Raw genomic sequence first — 12,120 nt, forward strand, 5'->3', positions numbered from 1 at the left:
AAAAATGTTGCTACAAAAACTTGGCATGAAATAAGTTTCAGAATATATATTCATTCGGTTCCAGGTTTTAAAAATTTTATTATTTATTTATTTATTTATTGCAAGTAAAGGTGAGATCTTAAAAATCAGCTTGAGCCAAAGCTCAGGTGAATTGTGCCCCATTGCCCTGGTTTAATCTCTACTGACCTTTTGTTCCTGTAGTTAGAATCCCTGCCTACATCACTATTAGTTTAGGAGACTTAATATTTAGATAGGGCTGTTTTAAAATTGCTATTAATTAGGTGCAGTCAGGTTCTCCTGTGAGCTCACGAAGTCTTCAGAGCCAGGGTGAAGGCTGTTTCTCGTTTAAACATTGTCAGGCTAAGAAGACTGATTTGATTGCTCCTGAATTTTGCATATGTCAGCATAGTAGAAGCTTAGTCATGCAAATCCCTATTACTTAGCATGTCCCTAGCCCAGAAATACAGAACTGCGTTTCCATATTTTATCTGTGTTTGTAGTTGAATGCATGCCTTCTATTGTGCTTTCAAAGAACAGATGTCAGGACAATGTTTAAAGCACATAACCCGAGTTTTGAAAAATGTTTTTTCTACTTTAAAAGAAAAAAAGAATCCACAGTAATGAATTCGGTCTGCCAGTTTGTATTTTCAGGGAATATTTTAACTGTTGAGGCACTTCCCAGCTCCTATCCTTTAAATACTGCCCTCAGATCGCCAAAGAAGGCCAAAGCCATTTTGGACTAACAGTTTCTTTTACTGACTCACCAGGACAGCAATATATATGTCAGTTTTTCAAGGGTTGAGTCTCCCTTAGAACTTCAGGGATCTGTGTTACATTCTCATTTTTTGAGCAAAATAATGCATGGGGGAAGCAGTAATGGACACACTTACTTTGAAGACCTAGATGAGGATGAACCAGAGACAAGTGAGAGCTTGGGAGAAATCAGTTGTAAGGCCAGTGAGGGTTGGAAGAGAGCCGAAGGCCGAGGATGCACCATCTCTCCGGGGGAAAACGGTGGGTGAATTGGCAGGAACTGAAGGAGTAGTGGGTGGAACAGATGGTCCAGGGTCGGGAATCAAGTTCCATTCTGTGTAGGGTGGCGATAAAGGGTATTCAAACAGGGAAATGAAGCAGGAGGCAGAGCACGCCCAATAGGAGGGTGTATAAAGGTCACGAGACTGTTTGCCCACACCTGGCAACAATCTGCAGCATTTGTCTGAATGCAAAGCATAGTAAGATTGGAACAGTTCCCAGCAGGGACAGGTGAGGTTCCTTACCTTATCATCTCACAAGATACAGTTTATGGCAGGGAAGAAGGTTAAAAGCAGGGAAACTGCAGTCAAAAGCATGGAGCTGGAATAGACTTTTGACATTGACTAGAATAGTTCTCTCTTTTTGGAGGTGAGGGACTAAAGCCTCATTTAAAATGTAGGTTAGGGCTTCCCTGGTGGCACAGTGGTTAAGAATCCACCTGCCAATGCAAGGGACACGGGTTCGAGCCCTGGTCTGGGAAAATCCCACATGCCGCGGAGCAACTAAGCCGGTGAGCCACAACTACTGAGCCTGTGCTCTAGAGCCCGTGGGCCACAACTACTGAGCCCATGTGCCACAACTGTTGAAGCCCATGCGCCTAGAGCCCGTGCTCCACAACGAGAAGGCACCGCAATGAGAAGCCCCCAACTGCAACGAAGACCCAACGCAGCCAACAATAAATAAATAAAATAAATAAATTTGTTTAAAAAAATTAAAAAATAAAAAAATTAGAAAAAGGTAGGGTTTTAAATAATTAATTTATTTATTTTGGCTGCGTTGGGTCTTCGTTGCTGCGCGCAGGCTTTCTCTAGTTGCAGCAAGCGGGGGGCTACTTTTCCTTGCGGTGCGTGGGCTTCTCATTGCAGTGGCTTCTCTTGTTGTGGAGCACGGGCTCTAGGCACATGGGCTTCAGTAGTTGTGGCACGTGGCTCAGTAGTTGTGGCTCATGAGCTTAGTTGCTCCGCAGCATGTGGGATCTTCCCGGACCAGGGCTCGAACCCATGTACCCTGTGTTGGCAGGTGGATTCTTAACCACTGCGCCACCAGGGAAGCCCAAAAGGTAGGTTATTTAATGTCCCTGGGCCTCAGCTTGTCTGTAAATCAAAAGACTCCATTAGAAGGCTGCCATAGTGCTGGCACAGTGGCAGGACCCAGAGTCAAACCCAGACCTGTCCACTGCACTGTACCCACGTCTAACCTCTCTTAGGACTGCTCTGCAAATTAGCACTCGTCCGTATCGGGGACGGGGAAGATAGACAGGATGTGGTCTAAAAGGCATGATGCTATGAAGGAGCAACAAGCGAATAATTTTAGAAAAAGACTCTCCAATTTATCTGTATAGTGAGTGGCTGTCAGGTTTGGGAGAAAAGTTACAAGGAGGAGCAGCACAAGTCTGGAGCTTGAACCAAATGCTTCTGCCCTTCATTATTCTTTGAGAAATGGTACCTGTGGGATACACATGAGAATATGGTCATGGGATTCCTCTATCCAGAAAAACAAAGTAGCAAGGTCTTCAAGAACCCTTTTTTGTATCCATTGAAGGAGGAGTAAAGCAAGTGATTTCAGGGGCGTCTAAATGAATCCCTAACCGGGTAGAGACTTGTTTCAGGACCAAGCTTCACAGGGGTAGGAAGCGTGCAGGGCAGGGGATGAATGGGCAGCGGGCACTCTGCCTGGTCGACAGCACAATCGAACTTGATTCCTGACCCTGGACCATCTGTTCCACCCACTACTCCTTCAGTTCCTGTCAATTCACCCACCGTTTCCCCCAGAGAGTTGGTGCCTCCTTGGCCTTCGGCTCTCTTCCGACCCTCACTGGCCCTACAACTGATTTCTCCCAAGCACTCACTTTTCTTGTGCGATTTTTTCCTCTTGACCATTCACTTATTCAGCAAGAATACATAAAACATCTGCTGCATCTCCAGAGCTGCAGGGAACGGAGGCATTCAAGGTAGGTCCCTGCCCTTAAGAAACTTATGCTCTATAGAGAATCCAAAACATATACTTGAAGTACTTGGGAAATAATTACCAGGTAGCTCACAATTTCTCCTCCTTTGAGGTAGAAGATCAAAGGGGCTGAGTTACAACAGGTCTTCGTGTTGGTGCCTGTCTGAATCGCCCAAGTGCTCCAGAGGAGCCAGGACTCCGTTCTAGTGGCTCTTGGCTTTCCTTCCCCCCCCGCCCCCCCCCCGACTCTGTGTCCTCACGGAGCCTGGGAGTTACAGCCCTGGCTCTGACTCACCAGGATGTCATAAAGATGGGCGAGACAAGTCTGTCCTGCACCTTCCACCCTTTGACAGAAAGGCACCTCTAGAGATGAATACAGGGTGTTAATGCTGATTATAGCAGTTTCGGTTTACATTTCCATATGCTAGACAACCTAATCTACCCTGTCTAAACATGGAAATCCCGTAACTCTGCCCAACTCATCACTCCATTAATCCACTTAACCCCTGGCCAATACATAATCTAAATATTTAATTTTGTCTATTTGTTATCTGTGTTTATTCCATGTTAATTCATGGTCTGAATCTCCTCTGTTTATTCATTTCAGTGGAATCTAATGTCAACTAGGAGTACCCCAAGGAGGGGAGGGAGTGTGTCATATCCATTTCTTTCTTTTTCGGTACCCAGTACTGAACTTGGCACACAGTAGGAGCTTACAAATTGCTTGATGTTGAAGGGCAAGAAGCTCTCAGAGTAATTGTTCTCTTTTCGGCACCTACAGAGAGATCTTTTATTGTTGCCATGGAAGAATCTTGTTGTTTCAAACGCCGGCCCCAGTGCCTGGCGCACAGTGAGGATTTAATGAGAAGTTGGATGAATGATCTTTGATCAAACTATGACAGCAGTAGAGTATAAAAAAAGAGGATTAGGGGCTTCCCTGGTGGCACAGTGGTTGAGAGTCCGCCTACTGATGCAGGGGACGCGGGTTCGTGTCCCGGTCCGGGAAGATCCCACATGCCGCGCAGCGGCTGGGTCCGTGAGCCATGGCCGCTGAGCCTGCGCATCCGGAGCCTGTGCTCCACAACGGGAGAGGCCAAAACAGTGAGAGGCCCGTGTACCGCAAAAAAAAAAAAAAAAAAAAAAAAAATAGGATTGCTCTAAAAGGCAGGAGACCTGGAAGCTCTTTTTGGTTTTGTAAGAAGCTGGTATAGGAGGTTGGTCAAGTCCTTTAAAGCCCCCAGGCCTCCCTGTTCTCATGTCACATGGACAGATCGGCTTAGGTGACCTCCAAGCTGCTTTGACTCACGCTCTGTCTGGGTCTGGGTATCGTGGTCTCGGGAGAGGCACAAGGTGGGGTCACAACCTGCTGGAATGAGCACTTCTTCCCATCATTGGCACTCAGGGATCAGGGGAATGGGCAGTGAAACAGGGTGCCTACCCACCTCTGAGCCCCCCTCCTCACTCTCACTGTCTGTCCCTTACAGCCTGGGCTTGGGACGCCAGACATCTGCTCATTCCATCTGCATCAGCTAATGTTTATACCGTGCCCCTGGAGGCCTCGGCCTGGAGTCACCTGGGGGAGGACCTGTGCAGAGAGGGTGGGGCGGGGGTGTGTGTGTCTTGATTATGCTGAAGCCTCCATATGGACTGTGTTGTTTCCCTGCAAAACCCAAGCATGTGGGAGGTAGAAGGAGAGTGAAGGAGATCCCAATTTATTGCTCAGTCATGTTTATTTTCACTCTTGGCTGGTTTAGGGCATTTTTCTTAATGTATTAGGGTCACAATTTTATCAACTTCAAGGATGCTTGAAAGCTCTGTGTGTGTGTGTGTGTGTGTGTGTGTGCGCGCGCGCGTGCGTGTGTGTGTGAGAGAGAGAGAGAGAGAGAGAGAAGAGAGTCTGTGTTGAGTTTCTCTATTTTTTTCTCATGAATTTTTTTCCAGTAAAATTTTGATTTTTAACCTAAATAATTAGCCATCCTAGCTAAATGTGATTTCCTTCTCACAGATCATTACACCTGTCACCATTCTATTATGATTAGTTTAATTTGCCTAGATCAAAAATTAGGATCTGATTTAGCTACTTTTAAGAGGATCCCTCTAAACTATAATGGAAAAGAATCAGAAAAAAAAAGAATATAGACATACACACATATATATAAGTATAACTGAATCACTTTGCTGTACACTTGAAACTAACACAATATTGTAAATCAACTATACTTCAATTAAAAAAAAAATAGGCTCCCTCACCTTCTACTTCCTCCATGAATCCACATTGCTGGATTCCTCTGTCTTTAATAATAAAAGTACCAAATCCTATTTATTAAGCACTGTGCCAGGCCCCATGTTGAGTAGTTTATATAACTTGATGTAGGAAACTGTTCCATTTTACAGATGAGGAAATTAAGGTTCATGGAGGTTAATTGGGATTTAAACACAGATTTGCTGGATTTGTTCATCTCCTGCAAATTGAGTCCTAAGAAAATAGGATTTAAAGCGTGTTTTGGAGAGCCACCAGCAGGGTGAAAATGTACATGAGTTGAGAGTAGCAAAGTGGGCAGGCAAATTTAAGGCTCTTAGGCATGACGGCAGCAAAAAGGAAGAGAAGATTACATTCGAAGAAGATTTTTTATTGCGGTACACGGGCCTCTCACCGCTGTGGCTTCTCCCGTTGCGGAGCACAGGCTCCGGACGCGCAAGCTCAGCGGCCATGGCTCACGGGCCCAGCCCCTCCGCGGCATGTGGATTCCTCCCGGACCGGGGCACGAACCCGTGTCTCCTGCATCGGCAGGCGCACTCCCAACCACTGCGCCACCAGGGAAGCCCCAAAGAAGATGTTTTAATGCTCTGTTGTTTTTCCTGGTCTCTAGTGGTCGATCGAGTCAACTTCAGGTCTTAGGAAATAATGGTTTTCACTGTTGCTGCCGTGATACATGTTTCAGCATTGGAAAACTTACCCTCCGGAGGGTGCAACTTCTGATAGTGTTTTAGTTCATCCATCCACAGTGTTAGGCCCTGTGCTAAGTGGTTTCAGGAGGAGTAACACCTACTCTCTCCCCCCAGGCGCTCACAATTGAGCCCATCAAGGTTCCTCAGCACCTCGCTGGGTTGAGAACATGGTGCCTAGTCATGGGTGTGGGGCCCCTGTGGGCCTATGTGAATCTCAAGCTACACAAGAGCCATAACCCAGTTCTCTTTCTAAGTTCAGAGTCCTGCAATGACCCAGATACAGCTAAGTGAGTGATTTCAAGTTTACCCAAATTCACGCACTGCTGGTGTCGACTGCAGAGCAATGATTACTTTTTTGAATGTGTCCCATTCAACAGCCATTCAGTAGTAACTTGTTCTACAGCCCCTGACAATGTTTTCTGTGTTAAATTATGCTTTTTGAGGAAAGAATGGTGTCAAGGGATGTCCAGGGTGGTACTTATTTTTAAAAATCATTTTTTGATGGCTGTGGAAAAGATGTCAAAATTTCCTAAGTCTTGAACTGTTTCCATGATTCTTTTTTTTTTTCTACTGACTTTTCCCCTCTGACCTCTTGGAAATAGCAGGAAGGGAAAGGAATGTTAGGAGAGCAGTTTGAGGGTGATAGAGGTGTGGTTACATGTACAGCCAGGGGACAAATTGGGCATTTAAATTAGAAATGATTCTGAAATATTGGCCAAAAAATTTCTTATTTATAATAGTCTATTTTTTTTTTCAGTTGTATTTCATCAAGAAAGGTGAGAACGATTGAACTTTTGGTTCAAGAGAATTTATATAAGGAAAATTGTTTCATTATTCCTATATATAAACATGTGGAGAATGGTTCCCTATGGTGGTATTAAGAACTGGTTCTAAGACATTGGGTGGGAAACTTATTTGGGCAACATTTAGATGTTTGTTTTGGTTTTGTGTCTATGTGGATGGTTCTGGGGTCAGCTTGGCCAAAGGAAACTTACAGCATTTCTTCCTATACAGAGGATGCTAAGAGACCATGCAGAAACTCCTCTAAAGCAGGAATAGGGCACAAGGCCTAAAGAGAGGGGACTCAGGGTTCACTTAAGAAACATTGATTTGGGGACTTCCCTGGCAGTCCAGTGGTTAAGACTCTGAGCTTCTACTGCAGGGGGTGTGCGTTTGATCCCTGGTCGGGGAACTAAGATCCTACATGCTGCATGACGTGGCCAAAAAAAAAAAAAAAAAAAGAAAGAAAAAGAAACATTGGTTTTGGAGCTGCTATGTGCCAGACACGATAGGTTCTTGACAAATTGTTAAATAATTGTTTGGTCAAATGACACATTTTCCACTTCAGTGCTCCCAATCTGTCCATCAATGAGAGGTGAAGCAAGACTAAGTCACTGATTAGTTTCTGTGAATAACAGTCACACTGTAATTTTGATATCTCTGAGCCTATTTTTTTTGAATTTTATTTTATTTATTTTTTATACAGCAGGTTCTTATTAGTTATCTATTTTGTACACATCAGTGTATACATGTCAATCCCAACCTCCCAGTTTATCACACCCCACCACCACCACCACTTTCTCCCCTTGGTGTCCATACATTTGTTCTCTACATCTGTGTCTCTACTTCTGCCCTGCAAACTGGTTCATCTGTACCATTTTTCTAGGTTCCATATATGTGCATTAATATACAATATTTGCTTTTCTTTTTCTGACTTACTTCACTCTGTATGACAGTCTCTAGATCCATCCACGTCTCTACAAATGACCCAGTTTAGTTCCTTTTTATGGCTGAGTAATATTCCATTGTATATATGTACCATGGAATATTACTGAGCCTATTTAAAGACCATGGAATCTTGCTTTCGGAAACAAAAATGCACAGATACAGGTCAAAGCCTTAAACTTTGGCATGCTGATCAACTCAGTAATTTTGCCTGTAAAATTTATCCTAAAAATAATAGTCATAGGTGTACCCAAAGCTTTAGCTGCAAGGATGTCTAGCTCAGCATTGTTTATAATACTGAAATTTGGAAACTACTTAAATGCCCAGCAATAGGGGGTTGGTTCAATAACGTGTGATAAATCTACATCGTGGGATACTATACTATCATTTAAAGTAGTGCTGAAGAAACTTGTGTGACGGGGAACAATGTTGACCCTTAAGAAGAAAACGATTGAGGGCTTCCCTGGTGGCGCAATGGTTAAGAATCTGCCTGCCAATGTAGGGGACACGGGTTCGAGCCCTGGTCCAGGAAGATCTCACATGTTGTGGAGCAACGAAGCCCGGGTGCCAAAACTACTGAGCCTGTGCTCTAGAGGCCATGAGTCACAGCTACTGAGCCTGCGTGCCACAACTACTGAATCCCGCATGCCTAGAGCCCGTGCTCCGCAACAAGAGAAGCCACTGCAATGAGAAGCCCGCGCACCGCAGCAGAGAGTAACCCCGCTCACCGCAATAGAGAAAGCCCGCGCGCGGCAACAAAGACCAAACGCAGACAAAAATAAAATAAATAAATAAATATTTTAAAAAAGGGAAACGATTGAAAAACAATATGCATATTGTATTGTCATTAAGGAATTTATAGTCACACATAGAATAAAGACCATAAATTATGTGGCAAAATGTTAATGGTTGTCTTTGGTTGGTGAGATTATGAGTGAAGTTCTCTTACTTTTGAGTATTTATAATGATCACATTTCTTTTGTAGCCAAAAAAAAAAAAAAAAACTTGAAAAAACTGCGTAGAAAAGCATTCAATGAGAATCTCTTTGTATCAATAGATGAAAAGCTCAAATAGATGAGTGGCCCTACATTACCCTCCAGCAGCTCAATTTGATTGTAACTCAAATGGTGATAACATGTGTTTAAGATGTTATGAAGGGAAGATGTTTGACCTTGGAGTCTCTATATTTTCTAAAATCCAGAGTTTAATGTTGATTTAAAAAAAAAAAGTTACCTAGAAACAATTTTTCTTCCCTTACAACGCTGAAGAGCACCCAGGAGTTCACTCAGCTCCAGTCAGGCAGGTAAGTGGTCATGCATGCAGCTCTCATGATTATACCTAGTGCAAAGATGGTGCCGGTAATATGACAGATGCTAACAGGGAAGCAGAGAAGAATAATTTTGTTGTATCAAATGTGTTATTTAAAAAATCTTTATTTTAATTTTTTAAATTGAAGTATAATTGATTTACAATATTATATTAGTTTCAGGTATACAACATAGTGATTCAATATTTTTATACATTATGAAAAGCTTACCACATGCACGTGCTATTTTATTTCCTTTATTTTCAGGACATGAAATGGCAATTCTCACAAGAACTTCTAAACAGAGAGGTATTTTTGAACGTACCATATGATTCTGATGTTGGGTTTTCATGAAAAAATGTTTTAGCAGGTGTCAACTGCAAAACCAGTATTAATGGACTTATTATAATGAGAACCCTCTTTTGGTAGGGGGACTACCCTTTGTTTCTTTCAGTGGGGTTTTTTGGATGGTAAGAGAGGTGCAGAGGCTGACAGATGTTTTTAGTAGGGCTGGGGGGTAATTGCATGTGAGAAAGTATCCATTTGGCAGAGTTACAGTAGATTTTCTGTGATTGAGAATCAGTTTGGATAACAGATTTAGCGAGTAGTGAGTTAGGGGTTATAGTTGGCCTTCTTGAGAAAACTCTACGTCTTTACAGTAACATCCTTTTTGGAAATGGATGTCTCTAGGGAATTGACACTCATAATCTCACTACTCCCCAAATTACTTCTGAGGGCTAGACATTCCCTTTGTGTCACTTATTACTATCATTATGACAATGACAGTGTTAAGGAGAAATTGAGGCCCTGAACTGAGGTGAGGTGTTTGGGGCCACGTAGGTGGAGAAGGTTCCTGGCGCACACTCTGGCTGAGGACGTTTAGGACCTGGATGGTAGATGACTTAAGCACTAGAGTCTTAGGAGTGGAAGACAGCCTGGAGGAATGACCCTCAAACTTTACAAGGGTGAGGACCCCTTGTTAATATCAAAGACTTTAATGAGCCTCATGTGATAGTCATTATACTTTTAATTACCTTATTGTTGGAAACTACTTGGCATTGCAAACCACTTGCAACGTCCTTGAAATTACCTCCCTGGCCTATGGAGTAGGAGCCGTTGGAGAAGATCAGGGGACCCTGGCTTTTTGGTGCCCCGGTAAGTACTAACACTCCAAATATTCTTGTTTTTCATTGCCTTTCTTTGCTTTTCCTACTCTCTTTGCTCTGAGAGTCTGGAATGAAGACCATGAAAGTGAGTTCTCTAAGCAAACCTTCTATTATGTACGTGTGGCTCTTCCTCCAAGAAAACTGCAGTGGGTCCTTCACACCAGATATCATGCTCTTCATTAAAGCTCCTGGTGAGAGACTTTTGAATGATGAATTTGTTCTCTGCATTAGTGAACTTCGAGGTAATCGTTGCGAAGCTGTATCTTGCCAACCTATCTTTTGAAATAAATCATGCAGAAATATATGTTAGTTTCTAGACCAGGGAACAAATTCTCTCCCTCCCTCTTATCTGTGTTTTCTAAATTTCCCATAATCATGTGTATTATCTGAATCATAAGCATGAATTCAAAAGTATACCAACTTTGATTTCTCTACTTGGGACTCCATTTTTCTTTTTTTCTTTCTTTCTGCCATTCTTATTCTTCTTTGCTGACGCTAAGAGAAGCAAGTATGCTACTAATTACGATGTTTGTGTGAGACCACAGTGGCCTGGACAAGCCTTGTGTGCCCGTAGGGTATGGTATGCTTGCATCTAACGGGACGAAACTGTAGAACATGTTTGTGGGTTGGTGGATGTTTTGGAAACTGTCTACCAAACGGATGTGTATCGTGTATAAAAATAATAATTTTCCAGGCAGGGCTTTTTGTTGTTGTTATTGTCTGTCAAGCTCAGTAGTGGCCCAGCGTGGGCTCCTCGGCGATAAGAAGAGTTGACAACTGGGACAGAAGAGGGAAAGGCTCACCTCTGATGCGCCGTCTCTGTGGGAGGTTGGGGGTTTCTGCAGCACTAACGTGATCATCACAAGTGAAATTTCACCCACGTGATAGCGATTCTCCACCGAGCTAGGCTGCGTTCTCTCTCTTTGAAGGAGAAATTAAGCTGTTTATTCTTGTGTTGTTTATTAGCCCTGCCTGACCTGCTTTCCGTCACCCAGAATATGGAAAATTCATGTCGTAAGTTCTCTGGCTCAGGAGTCACTGTGTCCCGAAAACAACATTATTTCACACGAGTCTTATTTTCTTTGATTTACGGCGCTTTGCTTTCTTTGATTTACAGAGCGCGGAAGGAGATACAAGGAAAGGCCGCTGAACTTCCGGCAGAGGCCAAGTTCCATCTACTGTGGGCTTTCGCAGGCAGGCCGTGGATTTGACTACTCAGCTGTCCGGTTTCTTTAGGAGAAAGCCTTCTAATCTCAAAAGAGGCTAGAGCTTCCAAGTGTCTGACATTCGTATCTAACCTAAGCCAGAATTGTGATCCATTCACGTTATCTGACCTGAATATCCGTAGGTTTCACTGCTTGAGGGTAGAGGGTAAATTCCGCTGCTTGGCTGCCCTTGCTTACCTCCCAGCCGGTACTCTCCGGCCGGTCTCCATCCTCCTGTATCTCTGCTGGTGCCTGCTTTCTGAGCATCACTACCTCTGGGTTGCTGCCTTGCCGTTGGTGCTAGAGCCATGCTCAGGCCACCTTGGGCTGGTCCTCTTGGACCTCAGCATTCCCTTGCTGCGGCTGTGCTCCTGGGCCACCGTGTCATACCAGCGCCCAGATTCGTGTGAGTTTAAATTTTATATACAACATATATTGTATTTCTACCCAGCAGTGCTGTGCTAGGGTGTTTATAAATTGCCAAGGTGTGGCATTGAGTGGCTTCCGATAAAGGCTCGGAAACGGTGCCCTCGTCTGCCCCTCAGGCCCACTGCTGGTCCAGTTTGTGGGACCCCTGCCTCCTCCCTGCTGTCCCAGGGCTCCTGCTGTTCTGTCCGCACTGCTGCTGCTTGCAGACCCCCAACTTTGGTTACTGTGAAAAGTCTTCTTAAGGAATGCTGGGAATCTACAAACGTTAATTGCAAGGCGCCGGATTGGGGTGGCGGCAGGTGAGAAGGATTTTATCTTCTCGAGTCAGAGACCCCGGCCTTGACTCTGACCTGGCTGGGGG

The sequence above is a fragment of the Globicephala melas genome, chromosome 11 (genome assembly GCF_963455315.2).
Source record: "Globicephala melas chromosome 11, mGloMel1.2, whole genome shotgun sequence".
In the NCBI taxonomy this organism is placed as follows: Eukaryota; Metazoa; Chordata; class Mammalia; order Artiodactyla; family Delphinidae; genus Globicephala; species Globicephala melas.